The sequence below is a fragment of the Microtus ochrogaster genome, unplaced genomic scaffold (assembly GCF_000317375.1).
Source record: "Microtus ochrogaster isolate Prairie Vole_2 unplaced genomic scaffold, MicOch1.0 UNK57, whole genome shotgun sequence".
Taxonomy (NCBI): domain Eukaryota; kingdom Metazoa; phylum Chordata; class Mammalia; order Rodentia; family Cricetidae; genus Microtus; species Microtus ochrogaster.
In genome coordinates this window covers 2,037,805-2,044,387 of record NW_004949155.1, presented here as the reverse complement: position 1 = coordinate 2,044,387, position 6,583 = coordinate 2,037,805, and the positions used below count along the sequence as shown (strand labels likewise).

Below are 6,583 nucleotides of genomic sequence, written 5' to 3'. Positions count from 1 at the left end.
TTATTTATTTATTTTGGAAAGATGGTCTTACTTTAAATCCTTTGCTGGTCTAGAACTCACTACATATAGACCAGGTTGACCTCAAACATGTGGCAATTCTCATAACTCTGCCTCTCAAGTGTTGAAATTATAGGTATATACCTTCACACCCAGTTTATGAAAAAAATTGAAGGCCTAAATGGAAAAAGAGTCTACATTTAATAGAATAGAAGAATTACTTTTGCTAAAACATTTTACTACCTATTATGCTTGGATCACAGAGTCCCCCCAAAACCAACTAGAAGACCAAGTCCTGTATGTAAAAGCAAAGAGCTTTTTACACAAGTTTGCAAACTCAGACTCTCCATGTGTCCAATGTATTGGAGTGATTGGAGAGTTGCAAGCTCAGTTGAGGTTGAGTTTTTATAGTAGAAAATGTAGGGGTGAAGGATTTCTTTTTTTTTTTTATGGTTTTTCGAGACAGTGTTTCTCTGTGGCTTTGGAGCCTGTCCTGGAACTAGCTCTGTAGACCAGGTTGGTCTCGAACTCACAGAGATCTGCCTGCCTCTGCCTCCCGAGTGCTGAAAATAAAGGCGTGCGCCACCATCACCTGGTGGGGTGAAGGATTTCTAAGGTTCAGGACCCCTGATTGGCTAACATTTGTCTAGGGGGTGTCCTGGTGAAAAGAGACAGGTGTTTGCTGGTAGGCGATCCTCTCTCTACAACGGTTGGAATGCTAGGAACTTCCTCCTTGGTGAAAAGACGATGGGTGTGTGCTGGGCTAAGGGTCATCTGTCCCTGGGTGGAGCATTGGTGGTCTCAGTTTGGGGTCTTTCTTAGAACTAGGTTATGCCTTAGGGCAAACTGAGACTCTGGCTTACCTTGAGCTTGTCATGGCTGAGTCCTGCTACACAAGTTATTTGTCTATAGGTTCAGTGCAATCCCTATAAAGCTATCGCTGGGATTTTTTACAAAAATAGGAAAAAAACCCACAAATTTCATATACATTCACAAAATACTGTCCAGTCAAGATATCAAGTAATCTTGAACAAGAAGAACAAAGGTGGACTGGAGAGGTGGCTCAATGGTTAAGAGCACTGGCTCCTCTTCAAGAGGATGAGGGTTTGGTTCCCTGGCATCCATAGGGTGGCTCACAACCTTCTGTAACTCCACTTCCAGGGAATCTGGTACTCTTTTCCAACTTCCTTAAGTACCAGGTATACACATGGCACATAGATATACAAGCAAGCAAAGACCAATACATATAAAATTTAAAGGGGGGGTAGTTTGGAGAGATGGTTCAATGGTAAGAACACTGCTCTTCTAAAGGTCCTGAGTTCAATTCCTAGCAACCACATGGTGGCTCACGATCATCTGTAATGAGATCTGGTGGTCTCTTCTGGCCTGCCGGCATACAGGCAGACAGAACACTGTGTACATAATAAATAAATAAACAATTTTTAAAAAATAATAATAAAAGAACAAAAGTGATACATCATACAACCTTATCACTGTAATCAATACACCTTTATATATAATGCTGGCAAAATAAAAGACATATAGTCCCATGGAACAGAGTCGAGCCCAGAAAGAAATCCACACACTGACTACCAATTGGTTGGTTGCCAGTTTCACCAATGCTGCCAAGAATACATAGTGAAAAAAGCATATTTGTTTTTAATAATTTTAAGGTCTCATATTTTTATATAAAACTTAATTTAAAAATGAACAAATGACAGAAATATAAAGCCTCTATAGGGAATGAAATACTCCATAGTCTTGGGCATTTGGATGTTAGTACCCAGTAGGTAGCACGGATTCAGTGGATTCAGGAAATGTGGCCTTGTTAGAGGAAGTATGTTCAGGAAAGTGAGCTTTAAGAGTTTAAAGATTAGTCACAAGTGACAGTTCATGCTGGTGAGGATGTGGACCAAAGGGAACACCCACTCCTCCATTGCTGGTGGAAGTGCAAACTTCTACAGTCTCTTTGGAAATCAATATGGCAGTTTCTCCCCAAAATTGGGACTCAATCTACCACAAGATCCAGGTATATGCCCCCTTGGGCATATAGCCAAAGAATGCTCCATCCTACCACAAAGACACTTGCTCAACTATGTTCATAGCAGCATTATTCGTAATAGCCAGAACCTGGAAACAACCCAGATGCCAGATGTTCCTTAACAGAAAAATGGATAAGGAAACTGTGGTACATTTACACAGTATCGTGTTACTCAGCTGTTAAAAACAATGAAATCATGAAATTTGCAGGCAAATGGATGAAACTTGAAAAAAATCATACTGAGTGAGGTAACCCAGACCCAGAAAGACAACCATGGTATGTACTCACTCATAAGTGGTTTTTGTTGCTGTGAAGAGACACCATGACCACAGCAACTCTTTTTTTTAGGTTTTTCTTTCTTTCTTTTTTTTTTTTTGAGACAGTGTTTTTCTGTATAGCCTTGCATGTCCTGGAACTACTCTGTAGACCAGGCTGGCCTTGTACTCACAGAAATCCACCTGTTTTGGTCTCTCAAGTGCTGGGATTAAAGGCATGTACTACCATCGCCCCACCGACCATGGCAACTCTTATCAAGAAAACATTTAATTGGGGTGGCTCACTTACAGTTTCAGAGGTTCAGTCCATCATCATCATGCCAGGGAACTTGGCAGCATGCTGGTAGATGTGGTGCTGGAGCTGAGAGTGCTCCATCTTGTAGGGAACAGGAAGTCCAGTGGCTGTCACACTGAGAGAAGCTGGAGCAAAAGAGACCTCAATGCCAGCCCCGACAGTGACAAACTTCCTCCAACAAAGTCATACCTCCTAATAGTGCCACTCCCTTTGGGGGCCATTTTCTTTCAAACTGCCTTAAGTAGACTTCAGCTGTAAAGTAAAATGCTGCCATTCACAGACCCACAGAGGCTCAGTAACAAGGTGTCCACCTTGTTACTTGGAGGTGGGTGGGGATGGGAACAGGAGGGATCAGGTACAGGGGTGGAAAGAGAGAGTCCTGGAATAGACAACTGGAATTGGAGAGCATTTGGGGGGAGAGGTAGAAATCCAATGCAATGGAAACTCCCAGGAGCCCACAAGGGTGACCCAAAGGAAGGCGCCTAGTAATGGGGGATACGGAACATGAGCCAGCCATCTTCTGTGGCCTGGCAAGTCTTCCACTGGTGGAACTGGAACACCAACCCAGCTTTTTACCGACAATTTGTCCTGCTTGCAAGATGTGCTGGGGTATAAAGGTGGCACAGAACTTGTAGGAGTGACCAACCAATGACTAGTCCAATTTGAAACCCCTGCCACAAGAGAGCCCAACCCTGACACTGCCTGGAGGACCAGAACCCAGAGGCTGGATAGCCCAGAGACCCAGAATAGAATCAAACACAACCATCGAAAAAAAATCAATGAAGCAATTCCTAGTGATACTTTGCTATACTTGTAAACAGGAGCCTAGCATAATCGTCGTCAGAGAGGCTTTATCCAGCAACTGAGGAAAGCAGAGGCAGAGACCCACAGCAAACATTAGATGGAGCTCTGGAAATTCTTCAGAAGAGGGTGGGGAAGGATTATAGGAGCCAGAGGGTCAAGGACGCCTCAAGAACACAGCTCACAGAAACTACTAAGCCAGGCTCATAGGAGCGCAGAGACTGAAGCGGTAATCAAGGAGTTTGCATTGGTCTGACCTAGGTCCTCCACATACATGTGTATGTTCCGCATACATACTGTGTAGCTTGGTATTCTTTTGGGACTACTTACAGTGGGAGTGGAGGGTGTCTCTGACTCTTTTGCCAGCTTTTGGGACTCTTTCTTTTCCTAATGGGTCACCCTGTCCAGCCTCAATATGATGGTAGGTTCCAGGTCTTATTGTAACTTGTTATGCTATGTTTCATTGATGCCCCTGGGAGGCCTGCTCTTTTTTTTTTCTTTTTTTTTTTTTTTTTTTTTTTTTTTTGGTTTTTCGAGTCGAGACAGGGTTTCTCTGTGGCTTTGGAGCCTGTCCTGGAACTAGCTCTGTAGACCAGGCTGGTCTCGAACTCACAGAGATCTGCCTGCCTCTGCCTCCCGAGTGCTGGGATTAAAGGTGTGCGCCACCATCGCCCGGCGGCCTGCTCTTTTTAAAGGGAAAAGGAGGAGTGAATATGGGGGAGAGGTTAGGTGTATGTGGCCGGACTGAGAGGAGATAAAGGAAGGGAAACTGCAGTTAGGATGTAATATATGAGAGAAGAATAAAGAAAAAAGAGTAGTTTAACACAGTGACAAAGGAAGAAACTAAGGCTCTTACAATGAGAATGCAAACTGAAACCACAGTAAGGCACTTCCTTAAGCCTGCTAGAGTGATTACAGCAAAGACAAAAGTTAAGTATTAGCTAGGACCTGAAACAAAGAAAGTCTTAGCAGGGGCTGGAGATGAGGCTCGTCAGTTAAGAGCACTGGCTGTTTTTCCAGCAGACCCCCGTTCAATTCCCAGCAATCACATGGCCGCTCACAACTGTCTGTAACTCCAAGATCTGACACCCTCACACAGATATACAAGCAGGCAAAAATGCCAATGCACATAAAAGAAAATCTTTGTATAATGTAAGAATGCAAATTAGAAAACCCATTATGGCCCCAGGGGGTGGTGGCCCACACCTTTAATCCCAGCAGAGAGCTTAAGACCAGCCTGGTCTACAAAACAAGTTACAGGACAGCCAAGGCTACACAAAGAAACCTTATCTCAGAAAGAAAGAAAGAAAGAAAGAAAGAAAGAAAGAAAGAAAGAAAGAAAGAAAGAAAGAAAGAAAGAAAGAAAGGAAGGAAGGAAGGAAGGAAGGAAGGAAGAGAAAAAAGTTCATTATGCATAACATGGAAATTGTTTTAAAAATTAAACACAAAAATACTGTTTGATCAGTAGATGCATGGTAAAAGAAAATGGGCTAGACTTTGCAACAGAATAATGTTCAATTAAAACAAAGAAGGAACTCATGTTCCTTTTTTATAAGTTGTAAGAACCTGGAAGACAGTATATTAAATGAAATAAAGTATACAGAAAGACAAAGGTCACATCATTTCACTGATATGTGAAATCTAACAACGCTGATTTCACAGAATTAGAGTAGAATAGTGTTTACCAAGTACTTAAGGGAAAGGTGAGGAAGTGTTTGTCAAAGATAGACTATTTCAGTTAGGTAGCAAGCACAAGTCGAAAAATTGAAAAGCATAGTGACTATAGTTAATGAGATTCTGTATTCTTAAATAATGTTTCAAGTAGGTTCAAGAACTGTCTATACAAACATAACTACATTAATGAGCTTGACTTAACCATTCCACTATTAATATATTTTTTAATTAATTTACTTTTATATATATGAGTGTTTTGCCTGCATTTCTGTGACTGGTGCCTACAGAGGTCCGAAGAGAGCATTGAATCCCTTGGACTGGAATTCAGAAGTTGTAAACTGCCAAATGAGTGTTGGGAGACAAACCTAAGTCCTGAAGAAAAACAGCCAGTGCTCTTAACTACTAAACCATCTCTCCAGCCCCTGAATATATTTTAAATAAAACCTCATGTTTTTAAATGATTAATACATTGTTAAGATTTTTATGCTGAATTTATTCCTGTACCATAATTTTTTGTTTCTTCAGTTTCTACTAGGATATCTTTTTCTTCTGTGCAATCTCCTCTTCTGGCTTTGGAACAATCTGTTTCTTGTCTTTGAGGATCATCTTGATGAGGCAGCTGGAGCGCATGCACGGATTCATCCAGCCACAAGCTCTGTAAGGTCATTGGCGCATCTTGGATGATTTGTTCACCTGGATGTGTTCAATGACTAGAGAACCTACATCTAAACCCTTCCACTCAGCATTGCTCTCTTCAGTTTTAAGCATGTGCAGTAAAAATTCAGCACTCTCTTTTGACCACTGACCCTGTCTTTAGCCCCACTGTTTCACCAGACCTAAGGACTCCACCATTGTACCATCGGAATGGGATACACTGCTCCTTTAGAGTGACATCTTCCAGATGTTTGGTGGCTTTTTGGATGTGCAGACCCTTGATGGCCTGGGCAGTTTCATGGGTGTTCTTAAAGTGAACCCGAAGATTTATTCCTCTTGATTTGCATGAATTTGTAGAGTTTTCTGAGTCAAGAGAATAGCAAACCATCTTCACAGGTCACCTCAGCAAAACCATCTTCACAGGTCTGAAGATCTGGCATAAATATGGTGTCGTTTATACAATGTGCGTGTCTAAAACTTATGTTTTCACAAACTCAAAGAATTGTTATGAGTTCCAGGAAGCTGAATTGAAAGATTCACATTAAACAGGCCAATAACCAGACCCTAAGAGCCCAAATCTTCCCAACTTTCCCCGGTCCTGACACGCTCCTCCTCAATTACCAGAATCTCGAAAAAAAATTTTTCTTCCTAAACTTAACCTTGTCCTCTGCTCTGCCAACACCTTGCCAGGTCCAGGAGACACCAGAGAGTTCCACAAATCCTGGATAGCAGTAATGTGACCAGATAGCCTAGGGCATGGCCAGCATCCCAGCTTTCGCAGGTCCCCCAAGATTTTGATGCCCACAAATCAGCAGGAAGCAGTCTTGAGAACTCGACACACTTGGC

The 6,583-nt window shown here is 42.2% G+C and overlaps 1 pseudogene; it reads right to left on the bottom strand.

Annotated features, from left to right (window-relative positions):
- Positions 1-5,575: 5,575 nt before the first annotated feature.
- On the bottom strand, positions 5,576-6,125 carry LOC106144410 (annotated as a pseudogene).
- Positions 6,126-6,583: the final 458 nt, after the last annotated feature.